The 21,040-nt window shown below is 34.8% G+C and overlaps 1 long non-coding RNA gene across 11 annotated transcripts in view; it reads left to right on the top strand.

Annotated features, from left to right (window-relative positions):
• The window catches only part of LOC109452884 (uncharacterized), a 166,695-nt gene that overhangs the window by 7,266 nt on the left and 138,389 nt on the right, over window positions 1–21,040 (top strand). For all 11 annotated transcript variants that reach the window (XR_012493890.1, XR_012493886.1, XR_012493891.1 and 8 more), the window contains exon 2: window positions 6,338–6,477. This is a non-coding gene — a long non-coding RNA (uncharacterized LOC109452884). The remainder of the gene's footprint in view (window positions 1–6,337; window positions 6,478–21,040) is intronic.

Below are 21,040 nucleotides of genomic sequence, written 5' to 3'. Positions count from 1 at the left end.
GTGTTTTCTGCTACCTTGTTCTCCAAATTGCTGATTTGATCCTCTGCTTCATCTAGAATGCTGGGGATTCCTTCTAGTGAGTTCTTCATTTCAGTTATTGTATTCTTCACTTCTGACTGGTAGTTTTTAATGGGTTCTATGTCCGTTTTTATGCTTGATATCTCTTTTGAAATTCTCACTAAGTTCCTTGAGCATCCTTATAACCATTGTTTTGAACTCTGTCTCTGGTAGTTTGCTTGCTTCCATTTCATTTAGTTCTTTCTCTGGAGTTTTCTCCTGTTCTTCCATTTGGGATGAATTTCTTTGTTTCTTCATTTTGCCTGCCACTCTGTGTTTGTTTCTATGTATTATGTAGATCTGCTATGTCTCTCAGGCTTGCCTGGTGGCCTGATGTATGTAGGTGTCCTGTGGGGCTCAGTGGCACAGTCTCCCTGGTCACCTGGGCTGGGTGCTCCAGGAGTGTCTTTTGTGTGGGTTGTGCCCTTCTGTTATATTTGAACATTGATTGCTATTGACACGTCAGTGGGTGAGATTCACTGGCTGACTGGTTGTGGGATTTTTGCCACATCCACATCTTATGAGCTGCTGTACAGGGTGAAGTGGAATCACTGCAGTAAGTGCCTGTTGAGACTGCCCTTTGCATGCTGCTTGTGGGAATATTGGGTGGTGCTCTGCTGTGGTCTGAAGCCAACCTCCAGGTATGTTGGTTCTGAGGCCTCTTAGGAGGGGCTCTGGTGCAGGCACAATCAGCCAATGCCTGTGACTGGCTGGGAACTACCTGGTAGGAGCTGCAAAGTGATCCACTGTTGGTTGCTGCCTGTGCTGGACCTAGAGGCAGGTGGGAGAGGCCATACTGTGAACTCAGGATATCTGCCACCATTATTCACTCTTGGGTGGTTCTCCAAATTATTAGTCTTGGGTAGCTCTGCAAAAAGACTGGAGACTTCAAGGCCTGCTGCAAGCTGCTGGCTTCTATAAGGTTCTGCTGCTGATAAAGCCTCATGTGGTATAGAATTGGGTATGGTGGGGGTTTCAGTAAGGCCAAGGTAGAAGGAGAGGAGCTCACCAGACCAACTGAGATTCAGATTTAACCATGGGCATGGGGGGAGAGCTCAATACAAGAAAGATGGTGCCCGCCTGCCAGCTGCACAGCAGAAGGAACTCACACAGGGAAAATGGCAACTATCTCTGCAGTCCTCAGATTGCAGCCACACAACTCATTATTTTCTCGTATGTCTCTGATGCCCCCTGATTCAGTGTCCCTCCCCTCGAACCCAGGGTGAATGCCTGAGAGCTAGTGAGGCAGTTCACAGACCCTTTATGAGGATGTCTAGGTTTCCTGCAGCCTTTTGTCCCACCCGGACGGTTGGAATCCCCACTGTTTTTCACAGGCTGATGTTGTGATGGCTCCTCTTCCCGTCACCAGTACTCCAGGCTGGGAGCCTGGTGTGGGGCTGGGGTCTCTCACTCCTCCATGGGGAACCTCCAAGGCTGAAATATCCCTCTTGTTCTCAACCACCACACAGATGTTTGGGGCCAGACCGTTTTGCATCTCTTCTCCTCCTACCAGGCTTGACATGGCTTCTTCTTTATATCTTTAGTTATAAAACTTCTGTTCAGCTAGACTTCAGATGGTTCTCCAGGTTGATTGTTCTGTAATTTAGTTGTAATTTTGACGTGTTCATGGGATGAGGGAAGCACAGCATTTATCTACTCAGCCATCTAGGATCTTCTCCCCTTTTTCCTTTATTTTTAATGTCTTTCAATGGCTTCATTGTCCCCAACAATCCCTTTCATTTCTACATACAAGGGAAATTCATAGGTAAATTAAAACCATTTTCCCCCCAGAGAAACAACATGAATGCTCTAATTTGAAGGGAATAACAAGGTATGTACTGATGTGATTGGCAAACACAAAATCTACTCTAAGATATGGTTTTAATATGAAGCCTTTTAAGCAGTATCATAGAGGAAAGTGCAGTCATCTATGGTATCAGGGGATTTCCATTCTAATCCCAGATGAGTTGACTAGTTTTTACATAAATTTTGGCATGAATTATATTTTATCTGGGCCTCAGATATATAATATAAGGAGTTTGATCTAGGAAATATCCAGCATCCATTACAAATGTGTGCATTTATGACTACTTAGGTTTGGGAATGATCCTAGACTATTATTAACTAAAGGAAAGAGACCGCTGACCATTGAGCAGTTCCTTGGTGCATTGTGAAATGCCATTTCATATCAGACTGAAATATAAAAATGTTTCAAGATAGAACAAAATGTAAAGCTAAAAGGAACATTTAAAACATTTATTCCACATAGGACAATACATTAAAGAGAAAGGTTATGGCTACAGCAAAATTGCATGAGGGCAAGGAATACATTTGTCATATTTGTTGCTCTGTTGTCAATTCCTGGCTCAGAATGACATTTAAGAAGCAATCAAATAACTTTTGGTTGAATGAATGAACGAACGAATGAATGAATGAATCAATCAATCAATAAAAAATAAATTTGTTACAGTGGAAAAAAAAAGTTTGTTAAAAAAAAAGAGAGAGAAATTACTTTACTAGCTTCCTTTGATCCCATGTCATCACCACCTTGCGAGGGTACAGGACAATGAAGGCAGGAGGCACGATTAACATACTAATGCATTCTTTGCCTCAGAACCTATACAACCCAAGACACTGTGTCCAATGGGCAACCACTGCATTCCTTCACTGGATCTGCAGTTATTGAATAGGAATATTTAATACCAGTGCTGACCACTAGGCTTCTGCATTAGTGTAAGTTTATCTTGCTGAATGTAGCCTCTAATGCCTTGTTTCAGAATTTGTATCTTCTTTCTCCCCATTATTATGAGTGTCATTCAAATTCAGGTTTCTGCCTTGGTCACTGCTTTACGTTCTGATTTCAGTAAGTTATCAGCTTCCATCATCTACCATTGTAGTTGAGGACCCAAGTAGATTTTTCAGATTCCCGTAACTGTGTGTTGGAATCTTCACCTAAATTTCAATTCAAAGCAAGGCCCTTGCTATCTATGGTCGTCTACTTCCTCCATCTAATATTTATCTTATTAACTAGAATTCTGAATATTGCTCACAGGGCTTTCTCATTCTGTGGGTCTTTTGGAGGTCCTTCCTACACAGCCTTCTTTTTGCCTTGCTTTTCTAATGGAATCTGCACTTATAAATGCACCTGACATGAAAGCCAGCATTGAACTTCCTTATCCTTGTATAAATAAATCATTGTACCTGCCAAGTTGTCCTGCACTGTAATAATAAGTCATTGGTTTTCCCTATGGTAGCAGTTAACAATGGTTTACATTTTTGGATGTATGAGAACATTATCTAGCATGAATAAGTATTTAGACCCTAAACTTTGAAATTATCAACCAGTGAGGAAAATGTTGTGAGAACTTTCAATTTTACAACGAAAAAAGTTTTGCATCATACTATATTTGAAACAAAAAAAAGAAAGAAAAGGAAAATTGACCTATGATCTTGTTATTTAAAATTGTATGAAAAAGAATTGAATGGGTTCCCCTTCATTTTTTCTTATCCTATGCCTGGAGAGAGTGATTGTTAGTATTTATTGAATACTTACCATGTGCCAGGTACTGTTGCAGGCTTTGAGAATACAGAATTGAACAAAAACGTTATTTTCCTCCACAAAACTTATATTTTGATTAGTAAAACATACAAACCAAATAAAATTAAGAGAAAAAATATATAATGGTATGTATGTGGTAAGGAGAAAAAACAACATTAACTAGAGATAGGAAGTGATATACTGAATTTTTAGATTAGCTGGTTGGAAAAACTGCACAGCGGAATTGATAAGTCAAACCATTCTCCAGGCAGATAGAATGGCAAGAGCAAAGGCTCTGAACTGAGAGTGTGACTGGAGTGTTTGAAGGCCCCAAGGACACGTGTAGGTGAAGTGGAGGGAAAGGGTTCAAAAAGGAAGTGTTAATGACAGCAGGTGGGGAAGGCCAAGGGTATATGTCTGAGTAAGTACTCTGATTTTCACTCTGAGACAGATGAAAAAAGTGTTGGAGGATTTTGAGAAAAAGTAAAATTATTTCAGTCTAGTTTTAAAAGGTCATTCTGGCTGTGTTGAAAAAAGACTGACGGGGGAAAAGGATAAATCAGGGAGACAACAAAGATTTGCAATAATTCAGGCCAGAAATGGATGTGGATTAGTGTAGTCCTAGAAATCATGGTGACATTTGCGATATAATTTGAAGGGAAAGCCAGTAAGATTTGGTAGTGGCTTAGATGTAGGGTATGCAACAAAGAGGACATTCAAGGATGCCACCCAAAGTTTAAGGCTTAGGAACTGGAAAGACGGAGTTGTCATAAAGTGAGTGGGAAGATTACTAGAACAAGTTTGGGGTGGTGAAAGAATCAGAAGTTTGATTTTTAGACGTGTTAACTTTGAGATAATCATATGTCATTCAAGTGGAGAAGTAAGTAAGCAATTGGATGTGAGTTTGGAGTCAGGGAAAGGATCCATAATGGAGATAGAAGGCTGGTGGTCATCAGCCTATAGAGGGTATTTAAAATTAGAGTGTGGATGTAATCACTAAGAAAGCGATTCTAGATGAAATAAGAATAAATTTAAGAACAGATTTTTAGCGGACTTTGAAGTTTAGCTGACTGGAAAGAATAGAGAAGCTAGCAAAGGAAGATAAGAGTAAGGAACCAGAGATGTAAGAAGAAAACTAGGTGAATATAGTGGCTTATAAGCTAAGAATAAAAAGTGATTCAAGTAATGTATCTTGTGATTATATAGTCATATATGGATAATCAAATATATATGGATGTATATGCATGCATATGTGTGTGTTTATGTAGCGGAATTTGATTTTATAAGATGATTAGGCTACACCTAATCATCTAAAATCTGCTTTTTAAAAATTAATTCATCATGGAAGAAGTTTTTGCATCATCTTTACTCTTAAGATTAAAGACATTTTATTTTCAATTTCCGACTTTCCTGCATTATTAAAACAAAGCATCATGATGAATTTTTGTTTTTTTTTTTAAAGCACAGTACAGTGAAAATTTTGGCTGTGAATTTTTAAACTGACACTTGCTCTCCTCTATTTAGTTAGCAAAAATCCTTTGTAAAATTAAGAAATCAGAGAGAAACCAAACCAATAAATAAAGGAGTAGAAACGAAATAGGAAAAATATCAATTTTTTCTTGTTTCTTACCACTGCTATTAGTACATATCAATTAATGCTGATTCTTTTTTATTAGAATGAGGAAATAAGCTTTGAATAGAACAGAAATTTTATGAAAAAATATGAAACAGCTGACAGTTTTCACTTATTCTTACCAGAGATAATAATACTGTTTTTCTAAGATTCTAACATCTATTTGTTTCATAAAGACAAACTCAGTGGCAAATCACCTATGTGGGAACTCCATGATTTTTATTAGAAAGGAGAGATGAAAAATAAATTAATTAACAATAGTCACAATGTGTTACTATTCACACATTTAAGGAAGCAACAATATCATGCCTTATTTCACTCCATCTGGAAAACATTGAAAGAATTGAAGGCATTCTATTGAAAGGTATGAATAGAATACCCTTGTAAGACTCTTCTCAATGCTCCCCACTTCCTGATTTCTCCCAAATGAGGGCCCTTTGTAAACAGTGAATTAGCTATGTCACAAGACATTTATCTACTAAAACATAAGTGAAAATCAAATAGACAATTACTGAATATTGACTATATACCAGAAGCTGTGGTGGACAGTTTGCACTTTATATAATGTTTCAGATTACCCATTGGTGTTCAAGTGGAGTTTGTAGAAATACTCATTTTAAAGTAAATTTGTCAAAGAAAATAAAATTTTTACAGCGCATACTTTAAGGACTTTATTAATTGGGAGTAAGTACACTGGCAAGCACAATTTGTCAACCAATAGTTAAGATCCAAGGATTATAACAAACTAGACATGTCTTTTTAAAATTTCTGAGTATTTACGATAGACATAAAAACAACATTCGAATTGTCTATGTATAAAACTTTCACTGAATAAAAACAATGGAGGTGGGCAAAGTTAGTCTTTTTGTCTTCCTCGTCAGCCCATTGAATGCCATTCTCCTCCTTCTTCATTCACATTGTTAATTTTGAAAAAGTCAGCTGGACTAAAGTCGATTTCATGTGCAGCAGTGCTTCCTGTAAAGAAATGTAGTAAATAAGTAAGAAAGGATTTCATGCTGTGAATGATTTCTAAACTGACATTCATTCAGACCAGGCATGTAATCTCAAATCTGCTGCTAATTAACTGACCATTTAATACTGTCTTTTAGGTTCCTATGCCCACCATTACCCTCTGTGTAAAATGAAGAAAGCAAACCCCGGCTGTGCACACACGTGAGAATGAGGCCATGGGATGCTGGAAGGCAACACCTAAATCAGAAGCCCATTGAACTGGAGCAGCCCTTTGTAGGTGGGTACAGAATATTTTCCTTGGTAGCCCTGAAATTAAGAGAGAAAATTATCAGCATATGTGAACCTTGTTTCTGTTTGTGGGAATTATGGTTACCCTTTGTAGACTTTTATTCTTTCTTTTCCTACAGAGATGGTTTATCTTTTAATTTATTTTGTTTCATCTGAGGGTTGTTGTTTGTTTTCTGATTATACTTTGCCAATATTTAGATTAAAACTGCTGTTAGTTTTCATTCACTTTCCTTGTCTTTATATTTTTGTCTTTGCCTCTGAGCACTCTACACTTCCTCTGAGCAGACTTTCTGCAGCATCAATTGTTCTCTGTAGCAACAATTAATTACATATTTTAATTTCTTATCTTATTTTTGGAAACAAGTCTGGAATTTCTGAGAATAAGTTTTATGTGTGTATTTCCTACCTCACAAATATTTGTTGAATGACCAACTTTCAACCCTGTCGCCTCTTGTTGATTCATGTTCCTTTTTTTATGGATGCCAATCTTTTTCATATCTTGCCGAGAACACACAATTGATGTTCCAAATTGATGTTCTAAATGTCCTCTTTCTTTCAGAAAACCATTTTCAAAATTAAGCTCTTGCTCTCATTTTTCATAACAGTTCTTGTCTTTTCTAAGCCATCATTTCATTTGTTTTCTGGTTTGCTTTGCTTGTTGAATATTCAGTTACCCTTAGATGAGATGTGATGAGTCTGAGCCGAGAATTTGGAGGCGCTGAGATGTTCATCCCTGTCAATGTAGTGCTTTTTCTGCTCTAGGGTACTATAAATGTCCCCACTCAGATCTAGACAGAAGGTCAGTTTGGAGCATGAGGATCCCAACTCTGTGACATCCAGTAGAAATTTGTTGAAAGTAGGGCTGGTGGACTGAGGCTCACCCTCCTGCAAGTTCTCTGAGTTGGGGTGCTCCGTGTTGTATTCATAGAATTGTTTTGTGGCTGTCTCATCCTAAGTATAATCAGTGTTGTGGCTGGACCAGCCCTTGTGTCTATTATTGTGATTGCAAGGCACCCTTAGCAATAACCATCAGGAAACTTTGCAGCAGACAATGTTCATTACTTACAAGACCTGGAAATTACATGGCACACCTGTGGCCACAAAGCAAGGTCAAAATTAGAGAGAGAGAGAGAGAGAGAGAGAGAGAGAGAGAGAATGAGATGGGCCTGGGGTTCTACTTTTATTGGGGTCATGTGTGGAGGTCTAGGATTTTCTGGGCTCATTTGTTCTTGGTGAATTTAAAACAACAGAGTGGGGATTTAAAACAGGGAAAAGAAAGAAACAAGTGGCTCAAGTGGTCACTTATTGAAATCAACAAAGATCTCTAAAAGAAAGGGATAAGGCAGGCTGGCTCTTTACATGGTTGTGTGGCACACAGTATGGCCTTCTTGAAATGGATGCTTGGCAATCAAAGCTTAAGTCCGGCACTTGATTACAAAAAGAAGAAACAACTGTCAGGGCTTCTACTATGAGAATAAAGATACAAAACACTACACCTCAAAGCATGCAGGTCAAAGCATGCAGGTCTGGTGGGTGCTCTTGTATCTGTCTTTCCTGACAACAAGTTTTCCCTTTGGTAATTTAGCATCATGTTTTTCTATGTATCACATCCTAGTTCCTGCCATGTCACCTACTAGGTGTTGTATTGTTGAAGGGATCCAGGCAGAAAAAAGCTAATGGGAGTGGAGTGGGTGACTGGCTATATCTGCAAAGGCAGTTGCCAAGCATTTGGGAGTATGAAGGACAATTTTGGGTCATGGAAATAGAGGGGAGCAACAGGATAGTGTTGAGATCAGTATCGTTTTCAATCTCTCTTTTTAAAAAATTGGGGGAGGTGGATGGGCCATTGGAAAAAAGTGTTCCTCTGCAGTTCTCTAATTCAGAGAATGGAAGTGTGATGGGTACCCTAAGGATCGATTTCTCAACACATCACCATAGACAATGCACCAAGTATGAGTGGACCCCTGGACTTTACCAAATAGGTTTCTTTTATATTTAGTTTACTCTGCCATTTTCAGTTTTGGCAATTCAGTCTTTTTGAATATTTTTATGGATATTTACTGTGAAGTTGAGAGAAGACATCACTCACTACAGAATGCCTGCTACATGTGAACAAAGGAGCTTTTGAAGCTTATCTGAAATGAAAGCCACTCATCCAGATAGCTGGTTATATATGCCCATATTTCCTCTAAGCCTCCTATGACAGTTCTTAGATTGGACTGTAAAAATTTGAGAGTATATTGACAAACACATAAAGAAGCAGTTTTATAGAGAAATGCAAGGTCATAGCTATAAAGAACCCAGGGTCTCAACTTTTATTATTAGTCTACTTTTAAGTTCTTCCAGCTTCATACAATTTAAAAGGCAATGAGAATCAGATAAATTTCTTATTTAAATTTTTGAAGACTAATTTCCAAATTTTGACACAGTCACATTATTTTTTATGTCCAATTGTAAATAAATGCTTATGTTTATTATAAATAGATATACAAATACACTAGAGAGAAGAAAGAACTTTGAGTTTGAAATCATGAATTTTCCAGCTCCATCACCAACCACATTGTGATCTTGATCAAGAATCACAAAATTATGACATTTTAAAAGCTCCTTAAAAATCAGTTGAAACTGATTCAATGTACTGTAAGCTGTCTCTTCTTTTGATAAATTTGAAAATGTGATGACCCCTCACAGAATGTGATAACTCCTTCATGGGATATTTGCCACTTTTTATTGATAATCACCGGAATCTGTTTACCTGGTGTAGGGGCCATCAAGCTTTATTATATGTAGTTTATGTTTGCAACTATAAGAACATAGTATTATATATGCAATATAAAACTACAACCTAGAAATTTTGAACTTCCATCCCCACAGTTAAAAATAATTTAGATTAACCTCTTGATTTTAAATGTAGTAAAAGTCTTAGAGAAGTACACTTTGCTGCCAAATGTTGCACTACTTCTAAATGGAAGAATCCAAGCTCCTGACACAGCCTTTCCATAATTCATGCAGTCTAGCAAGGCAAGATCCATTGGCATCGCTTCCTAAATTGATACAATCCCATCAGAACTCTACTCTTTTCTGGTTTTCCTTTGTACAGCATGTCAATTAGGGTTGTTCTGAGCTGCTCTCCTACCCTTGTCTTCTTTTATCCTTAGATCCCCAAATGGTTGTTCCAGCTCTAAGCATGGCATGTAACCATACTCATACATGAAGAAGGGACAGTAGGTAGGAGGAGGTGGTGCTTTCTTAGAATAAATCACCTATGTCTTATTAACCCAGAAATAGATCATATGACCACCCCTATTGGCAAGGGAGTCAAGTGTTTTTTGTTTGTGTTTTTTTTTTTTTTTTTTGGAGGGAGGTTTGTTTCAGTTTTTTTATAAGCAGGACATTGACATATCAAACAAAACTCAACCCATTATGGGATATCTAGTATTCAGCGACTGTCAGTATCTGCTTCACATATGCTTGCATTACTGTTGATATAAGTGGACATTTGTAGCTATTGTTAAGAGAGGCTAAATTAACAGAATACATTATTTATGTCATCTTCAAATAGTGAAACAGTTTCTTTGAGTTTTTACTTGCCCGCTTCATAATTCTTCTAGTACATATAATCTTTTCCTTTTAAATTAAAGTTTCCGTTGATAATCAATATTGATCTCTTTTCAAATATCAGTAATAAATGATATTGTATAATGATAGGGATTTTTCATTCGAATAAACTAGTTATGCTCTTCTAGATTAACGACTGGCACATTTGAACCAACCTACTCATGCTAATGTTTATTTACTAAAGATTTATGAAGATCAGAGTGAACTGTGACTATATTATAAGGTAGATATGTGTTTTTCAAATGAAAACATTCCCAACAAGAATATTATAGTGATATTAGGACAAGTTTCACAGTTTTTGGAAAGAAAACAAACAAACTTATCTTTTAGGATATCCTCCAATTGTATTGTCTTTCTCAAATGACTGATAAAAATTGAGTATCAACAAGAAGCTGACATATTCTATGGAAAGTATATAGACGTCAATGATCTTATGTTTTCAAATAAATATATATTTATGCCTTAATGAACAACCATTTTTTTAGTTATAATTAACATTTTATTGCAAAATTTGAAATGCTTAATGGGAACTTGTGGCTGAAGGTGGAAAAGTGAGATGAAATTATCCCCATAAACAAAGGCTCTCCTAAAAAAATGTTTTTAATACATTAACAAGCCAGAAAAATGGCCAATAGAGATCTCAAAGAACAGCTAACTAGAGCACTATTTTAAAATCAGTTTTTATAAAGATTTCTGTCTTTTTCATCCTTATGATATTGTGTATCTCATGAGATCTCAAAAACTTAGCAGGTAGAGTTCTATAAAAGGGGAGTATAAGCAAAAATAATTCAAGTTAAATTTATTTTTCATGAAATACAGTAGTTTTGAAAGATATCACTGTTTCTGACCAAGGTCTGATGCATAAAATTATAGAACTGGTTATGAAAATTATACTAGGCTATGAATTATGGATATGTGCAATGTTTTGTATGAAGCTTTCTAAAGTCTGGGAAACTGATCATCAGTAATTTTTGCCAATATTTAAAGTTGTTTCATAAAAGAAATGCCCAAAATAGTATTGACAATGAGTTATAATTTACTATGATAAATCTAATGAACTGATACTCAAATGGAAAGGTCCTGGTGTCCTTCGATTCAATAATCAGAGTGGTTGCAATAGGAAAGAAGAAACTAGTAATTTTTACCTACGTTAGTAGATTTGTACCCATGTTAATAGATTGCATATGACCAATGAAATTTTGAATAAAAGTAAATAAGTGGAAAATAAAATAGATTTCTAGAAGAGCAATATTCTCTAAGATGGGTAAAATATTGAAGAACATGGTCTCAAAACTTGAATTACACAGATTCAACTCCAGCTCTTTTCCTTACTATAATCTTGGTAGGGCTGCTCCTTGCACAAGACTAGAAGGCAAAATTCACATCCTATTGAATATTGTATTCTCAACAATGTGAACGGCACTTCAGGCATCATAAGTGACTGATACTTACCTACTCTGTGTCTCAGTATTCTCAACTATACGAAGTCAGACAATTAAGTTCCCAAACTCATCCTAGAAAAAGTGCTACACACCTCATTGCTGAATATCACTGTGGTCACCTTCAAAGTGCTCCCCTTGAGAAGCTATGCACCAACATTAACACCTAGTCCACCCTTTAAAGCAATTTTGGAACTCTTTTTGAGAATGACCATCAGAGCTGTCGTCGTATTACCCTTGATGTCCCGAATGTCATCCAAATGTCTTTCTTTCAGTATTTCCTTTATCTTCAATAAAAAAAAAAAGTCATTGGGGGCCAGGTCAGGTGAGTAGGGAGGGTGTTCCAATACAGTTATTTGTTTACTGGCTAAAAACTCCCTCACAGACAGTGCTGTGTGAGCTGGTGCATTGTCGTGATGAAAGAGCCATGAATTGTTGGCAAAAAGTTCAGGTCGTCTAACTTTTTCACACAGCCTTTTCAGCACTTCCAAATAGTAAATTTGGTTAACTGTTTGTCCAGTTGATACAAATTCATAATGAATAATCCCTCTGATATAAAAACAAAACAGGTTAGTAACATCGTTGCAACAAATTCATGAACTTCATTGTCCGACCGCGTAAAATTGATACAACACTTACCTTGTGAGGTTACTGTGAGGATTAAATGAGGTAATATATGTGAAGAATTAATTAAAGTGCCTGGAATATAGTATGTGTTTACTGATTAAGTGTTATTAGAAAGTGTTGCTCCCACTAACAAAATAAATATAGACCATCAGTTTCAACACTTCCCAATTCGTCTTTATACCATCTCAAGCATTGACTTCATCTTTATTTATTCCACATTTTCATAGAAAAAACTCTCTGAGTTTCCAGTTGAGACCAGACATGAATAGTGACTCAGACATGCATTATAAATATCATTTTATGTGATATTACAAACCACTCTCCTCTATCTCTCTTCTATTTTATGCAACTTCCATGTTAACTGTATGTGCCATGCAAAGTCTAGGTTATGGTAACATTTTTTGGTATATATGAAGTACTTGGGAATATCTAATCCCAAACCTAAATCCTTGACATGTGTAAGTACACACACACACACACACACACACACACACACACACACACACACACTTGCTTGAAAACAATTTTTAACAAAAAAAAATTAAATTGACATAAAATGGTAGTAGAGGACCCATGTGAGGTGAAAATGGCCCATGCTACCAATACTATAAGTGTACTACACCTAAATTATACTGGTTGAAAAGGTAGAGAGTTTCCCTGCTAAAATTTTTAACTAGTGCTAAGATTCGGGTAGCCTACTAATAACCCCAAACGTAATTCATTCTCTACTCTACAGCTTTTGTTATACACTATACATGTAGTTCTCTTAGGCTAGCCCTGAAACTGGTCTATTCTTAAGTCAAATGTTAGGATATCATATGAAAGCTTTGGTAAACAAAATAGGAAAATAAATAATGGTACTTAGATTCATTAAGTTTTTGACCTCAGTATATGTTTCTCAAATATCTCTATGAAATAATTCCAGAGAATTAAGAGTTGTATTTTCTATTTGTGTGTACAATTATACACACACACACACACACAAACACATACACACACAGTTTATGAAAAAATACATAGCTGAAAGAAATTTTCAGCATATGCTTTATTATGCTCAGAAAAATTAGAATTGTATCTATTTGTATTCACACAATCTTAGAAAAACAACAATTTAGCCATTGAAATATTTGAGCATTACTTTTTTATTGCATGCATTAATGAAATAATACAATAAGGCAATTGTGCAATGTCATAACTCAATGTAATTTTTCATCATATTATTGATGTCATTTTTCTACTAACACTCAACTATAAAAACTTAAATTTCATTGCTCTGACAAAATATTGAATCAATTAAGACTAGATAATATCAATCAAGAGCACATATATTTTCTGATCATTTTTAATGGTGATTCTTTTAAATCCCTGCAGAAAAATGTCAATATTTTTATCCATGTTCCAGTGATGCTAGAAATGTTATAAATGCACTGCTGATATTAAATTCTTAAAATGTTGCTTCAAAATAACCAAAATAGCACTAGCAAACTATTTTGAAGTTGTGCATCATTACTTATAATAGAAAGGAAATAAGGAAACAATCTTAAATTGGTAATAAGAAAGTTAATGAACCCCTTTCCTTTCTAAATTATACTGATAGTATGAATTAAAACTAGTTTAATACTCTGTGCACAATATGCAGACACAAAGTCATAAAATCTATTATTAAAAATCCTATATCTCACTAAAATGAGTCATTGAAAAAGGAAACCAAGATTTACAAATCAGACAGTGGTCAACAACAAAAGAATAAGAATGTGATTCATTGCTATTACTACTCGGAAATATTAAAACTTGTGTGGAGGGACCTTGACCCAATACTACATTATCTAACCAGTACAATAAATCTCACATCAATGGACATGATAGTCATATCATATTTCTTTAGAATAGTTGTAGAAACTATCAACAATTTTAGAACACACAAATTATATACTGTTCTAAACATTTTTAAATCAATAAACTTTTTTCAGTAAATCTAGGAATATTGAGCCCAACATTATCTTCGAATATTGGAAAAACATAAACCACAATAAGTTAAATCTGTTTTTACTCACAGATTTTATGGTATTTGCTGTCAAAACCATAAAATGTTAAAATCAACAAAAAATAGAATTTTTCAACTTATTATTCAATTTTCAATGAATTATTCCATTAGGAATGACTCAGTGTCAGGAAAACAAATGGCTAATACCTAATGTGGAAAATCAAAAGGAATATGTTAATGCAGTAAATTATTTTGTGCAGAATGAGAGAGATGCAATTTGTTTTTATTTGCATGAAACAGTATTTTTAAATACAACTCAGTTCTATTAGTACTAGGGTTAAATTATTTAATTACATGCCACAACTAGTATTTTCATCCAAAACGCATATGATCTAAAGCAAAATAGATGTAAATGAATGCATATTCCTAAATATTAATCTAAATTATCAGGTTTATTTTCCCTATTATACAACTCAACATGCTACTGAAGACAAGGCATGAGGGACAGCTGATCAAAAAGTTAATCCTTCAAAATTGAAAATAAGACACAATTGTTGAGTGCTAAAGAGTAAGGAAAGAAGAAAATCAGGGAAATAAATCAGCTCTTGGCATAGAAAGAATGCCAAGTTCTTTCTAAGACATTACAAAACCCCTATAAAATAACTGAGCACCTAAATATGATAACATCAACACTAAAATCTTTATTACAAGTGAATGGCATTCTGTTCTTCAGAAAAATGAGATACCACCGAAGTTCAATTCTATCTGCTGTATTGAACAGAGAAACCATTTACAAGATATAATAAAGCAAGAATCTCTTTAAAAATACATGAAGAACAAATGTGTTTTCTGTATAAGCTTCACAAACTTGATGCACATTCTAATTTCTTTCTGTTGTAGCTTCCAGGGTTCCATTGATCTTGTGGCGTGGGTGGGCTGTTATGGTATGAGTCTGTTACCAGGAGCTAGATGACAGCATTGATTAAGTTATGCCCTGGGAAAATGAAAGCAAGCAAGATGCATATTTGCCTTTCTGCCAATACATCCTGAAGTGTACCAATGAGCAGGAATTCCTAGTACATTAATCAGTGTGATTTTTTTCTTTCTTCTTTTGTTATGTCTTTCATTCTTTCTTTCCTTCCTCCCTCCTTCCCTTCCTTCCTTCTTTATTTCTTTTGCTTTAGTGGTGGCTTCTACATTTGTAATACCAGGACTGTTAGAAGGAACAGACATTAGACATGGATGCACTACAAGCCTTCACTCATAGAGATATTTAAGAAAAACACATACAGTAAAATTGAACTTCAAGGACCATTGAACCCCATGAGCAACTTTCTTAAATAGTTTTATGGTGCTGTTTTGTGTTTGGCTGGAAGGATAGAAGCTGCTCTTTCTCTATAGGACTGTTATTATACAAAGGATCATGTAAAGTTACGATTTTGAGGAAGGTGATTCCTCTTTTCATTATAATCTAAGTATCTTTCTTTCATTTTTACTCTTATTCTAAATGAGATTTAACTTCGCTTGCCAAGTTCTCTTTTTTGAACAATACCTTTCATAACCATTTTTTGTAATGAAAAAGTTCACAGTTTTTTTGTTTTTGTTTGTTTGTTTGTTTTTTAAGTATCTGTACAGAAAGCACAAAGCATAGTTTAAACTCATTCCAGTGCTGCGTTGGTCTCTATCTGATTCCCCAATCCTGTGTCCAGCCCTTCCTCTACACCAAACTGGTATAGACTATGCTCTTTTCTGTGATATTCCTTTTGATACGCTGTTTTCTTTGCAACATTCCATCCCCAACCTTCTTGAGGATCCTTACTCATGTTCAAATTTTATCACACATGTCTTCCTTCCTTAGCCCCCTCAGCCTCTCTCAAGTGAACTCATGTTTTTTTCTCGTTTGCCATTATATTTTGTTAATGCCAACACTGTAGAACCTGTCACATTTTATTTTTTCCAGTTATTTATGTTTGGTCTCTAGTTGGGCTGTGAATTCCATGAGGGAAGGGAGTATGTCCTGTTCATTCATTTGTTATACATATACTTATCATAGTTGTTACAGTTATTACCAAGGAATACTTATAACCAATTATTTTTCTACATTTTTCTCCACCTCCCCTGCCCCAAACATTATTAAAGTGAATAACAGATATGATCTGTCCTATGATTATATCAAGAAACATTTATTGTGTGCCAAGGAAGGCACTGTTCTTGGTGATATTCACACGTCAGTGAACAAGACAGAATCCCTGTCCTCTAAGAACCTCCAATTTAGTGGTTAAATCTTCCATACCTGGGGATAATTTATTAGTAAATATAAAAATCAACAGTTTTGCAATATCAAGTGTATAAAATATTGAAATTCTGCATAACTACATAACTAGTGGCAATGGATTTGAAGAAAAAAGGAAATCTATATTAGTATATCTGTGTCACTTAAATGAAACACATTAATCATCAAAAACAAATATATGATATTTCCCCTATTTAATTAGTTTGCTCAAAATAATGTTTACTTCTTATTTGTATTATAACACTCTAGAATAGCTGTCTATTTTTCCTGGAATTTCTAATTTCCCTTGGCTTTATTTTGTTTCCTAATTATTTACAGAATAAGAAATAGTTACCTTCAACAAATCACTAAGTTAACCTATGGCTTAATAATATATTTGCTAAAAGGACAATATTAGGCAGATTTCTTAGGCTTTAGTAAGAGCATAATCTAGAGATTTTATTTAATTTCATTTTTGAAGCCTTTCCACAATTTATTGATTACATGAGTTATTTTTTGGCTTTGTTAAAGTATATCTGCAAATAATACTCTTTAGAAAGAGGGCAGATTTTCTTATTCTTTGAATTCTAAAACATGTCGTTTTCTTCATATTTGATTGCTAGTTTAGCTGGGAATAAAATTCAAGATTTAAAGCAGTTTTCAATGAAGACGCTGAAGGTATTTCTGCACTTTCTTTGAATGTTTAGTTGCTGAAGAGAAATTCATTGCCCTTTTCTACCATACTTGCTTAATTTCAACTAAGTCTTCACATGCTCTTATTTCTAGGAAGGAAGAAATCAAGTACCTTACACATTTTTGTGTTAGAGTGGCTATCATAGTGTTTGAACTGGATTAGGTGCTCCAAAAAGATTGTTATTCATAAGAAGATCATATATATATATATATATATATATATATATATATATATATATGTATATATATATATACATATATATGTATATATATACATATATATACATATATATGTATATATAGTTTCATATCAATGCTTAAGAAATAACCACAAACCTTTCCTCCATAGCTTCCTTCCTAATTTAAAAATTGCATCCACTCAGAAACCTGGCAGCCATTTTACATCTTGCTTACACATATAATCCATTCATTTAATTTGTTAACATTTATTAAGCACCTTCTGTGTGTCAGACACATTCTGAGAGCCAGAAATGAAGTCTGAAGGAAATACTCCTCACTTAACTGAGTTTATTTTCCAGTATCCTAGCAATAACAAAACTAAAGTATCTTGAAGTATAAACTTCTTTGCATCTCCATAGTTGCTATGGATTGAATACTTATGTCTGCCCCACAAATTTATATGTTAAAACCCTAATAGCTAATGTGATGTTATTCAGATGTGGAGCCTTTGTGAGGTAATTAGGTCATGAAGGTGGAGCTGTCATGAATGGAATTAGTGCCCTTATTTAAAATGATAACAACAACAACAACAACAACAAAAACCCAAACAGACATGATCTCTCTCATGGATATGTGAAAATACAGCAAAAAGACCTCCATCTACAAACCAGGAAAAAGGTTCTCACTAAAATTTAACCTCGCTGGCACCCATATCTTGGATTTCTGGCTTCCAAAACTGTGAGAAATAAATTTATGTTGTTTAAGTCACCCTGTATATGGTATTTGTTTTAGCAGCCCAAGCTAATTAATACAATAGCCATTGTCATTTGTTACTTGTATTACTAAAGCAGCCTTCCTACATATTATTTCTAATATCCAGCTCTAACAATCCTCAGACATCATTAGAATCTACAATTTATTAATCCTACCATCCTCTCACCATTGCTCTTCTATCTTTCCACCTCAAATAATCATAGTTCTCCTTATTTTGCTTAATATCCTTAGTGATCATTCCTAGCATATATCCTCCCTGCTCTTATAACTTTTCAAAGTCTTATCTAAATCACAACTCTGGTTAAAATTCATCTGTCCACCCATTCTACTCATGCACTCATGCAGCCAAGCGTGGCAGGACACAAACACACAATTCTCGATCTCGCCACACTCATAAATTTTCCTGCCACCAGTAACATTCACTAAGTTTCTTCCTGCTTTGGGACTTTTCTCTAGACTGTTCTCTTGTCCTGGAATTTCCTCCCGCTCTTTTTCAAATATGACTTTCTGCTCCTCATATTTCACTGTCAGTTCAAATATCACTTCCTGCAGAGCTCCTCTTTTACTGGTATTTTAAAGCAGAATATATACACACACATATATGTATTCTAATTCTATTTTATACTGATATATTTTCATTTCAAATAATCACTCTCTCATCCTGTTCTTTTATTTCACAAAATAAACACATATGATTATAAAGGAAATACATTATATTAAAATTATTTTATTATGGTATTTAAAAGAAAATTTGTCAGTAGTATATGTGCTTCTTTATTAATGTATTTAATAGCATGATCATGCTGTGGATTTAACAATCATCATAATTTCTCAATAATAATGGGATTAAATGACAACTTGAAATATACATAACAATGATAGTATAATACAAAAATATCTATGATTTCTATTAGTGAAAAATTCACAGGCAGTGCTGATACAATTACAGTTTATTCATAATGGAAGGAAATGCTAAATTTCAGTTAGAGGTTTTTGAAAATAAAGATAATTTTTCTTATTCTATAGTTCCCATGAATTTTGCCCACAGACTCTTTAGGAGTTTGTGGACCCCTGGTTAAAAACTCTGACTGTCCAGATCCCTCGTGTTATGGATAAGGAAAGTTTGACATCCTAGGATTTTTCTGTGTAAGTTAGATGGGGATGAAGGCCTATTCTCCACACTCTCATTCCATTGCTAAAAAGTGAAAACCACAATCTCTGAAGTAAATAACACAATCAATTTGGAGTCGGTACACATTGAAATACTGGTTGACAAGATCACATGTAGCAGTGCTTTGTTAGGTTTTTAAAAGTATCTAAAATTCCAAGTATTCCATATTAAATTAAGCATCAAATACTTGTACATAACCCCACCACTATTATACTCCATCCCCCTCCTTTTATTTATCTCCTTGGGTCACTGATCATTAATTGAAAAATATTTATGGTCTCTCAGATACTAAGTGTCTTACTTTGCTTTTTATTAACTTTTTTACTATTTATTCTACTAAAACGTAGGCCTCATGAAAGCAGGGACTTTTCATGTCTTTCAAACCACTGTAATCCTTGTGCACAGAGTATTGCCTGGCACATAGTAGGTGGCAAATAGTATTTATCGAATAAATTCATGAACAAATTGACCAAAGTATAAAATCTATTTTATGGAAAATGTCTTTTTATTTGTATTAAAACATTTTTATACTTTTAAAAATAATATAGAATACCATATCAGTGAGTAAAATTCAATTAAGATTTTTTAAATTGCTGGCTAATAAGCAGGTAATGCAAAAATCACAAACTATCATGAAGCTTACTAATACAAAAATATGGTAGTAGAATTGTTATTCTTAGTTATAAAGGATGAAGAATGAACTTTCAAATCATGATTATATAAACTCATACAAAGTTTCATAATTTATTTTAAGACTCAGTAAGGAAGCATATTCATTTAAAACTTGCATTTAGAAGAGTATATATAGAATAGTGGGCTTATACTTGACTGGAAAAGCAAACTTATCATTTTTCAGAGTAACTTTTGCCTGGGAAAATATATATCTATTTATATACCAGTAGCTGGAATCTAAGGGATTCTTCAAGTCTTCATGCAGGTAGGTGGAAGATGCACTTGTTTAAAATGAGGGGAGACATTAGGAAAGCAGGTAGGAGGAATGAGTGAAATGATGTAGGCAGTAGCACAAGCCCCACAGTGGGAAAGGGAGATATTTGACCTTGATGTGGGTGGTGAGGAGAAAGCAGTGAAAAATGTGTCAGAGGAATAAAAATGAGAGGTACCTGGAAAAAAACGGAGTTTTTAAAGATCTTTTACTGTAGGGCTAGGAAAGCCCAATGCACAGTGAAAAAGCACTGGTCCTCATTCTCAGCTCAGTGAGAGGTGCTGGCTCCCATCCCCTCGTAGCAGCCATGAAGAATTCATCTGCCATTGTAATTTAGGACTATCAGTTCATGGACCTCTCCTTACCTGTGGAAAGGTAAAATTATTTAAAAAAGACAAGGACTCATGCTACGGGAAAACTCGATTCCCTGTACTGTTTTTTATCAAATAACCCTCTTGATTCTAATGAGAATTATTAGAGTGGTTTAAAGGCTAGACCTTGAAATTAGAGTCTTGGTTCCAGTTCTATGTCTCCTACCAACCAGCTATTTAACATGCTGCAAATACTTAACCTCCTTAAATCTCCCTTTCTGCTAGGATAATATGAGTCAATGTGAAAACAGGACTTAGCACCAGGTCCAGCATATAGATAATGAAGCCCAAATAAGCACTGGACATCATTATTGTTCTTGTTACCACTGTTGCTCCTGTTTTTATTATTATAATGCAGATCTAAATCTATTTCATTTGATTGGTTATAAGTTTTTCAATTTTATTGTAAAAAATATTTGGAGAAACCATCATTTTGTTCAAATATCTGGAAACTAATATTTTATGTAACACAATATTATT

This window comes from Rhinolophus sinicus, linkage group LG02, assembly GCF_036562045.2.
Source record: "Rhinolophus sinicus isolate RSC01 linkage group LG02, ASM3656204v1, whole genome shotgun sequence".
Taxonomy (NCBI): domain Eukaryota; kingdom Metazoa; phylum Chordata; class Mammalia; order Chiroptera; family Rhinolophidae; genus Rhinolophus; species Rhinolophus sinicus.
This window is presented reverse-complemented; position numbering and strand designations above follow the sequence as displayed.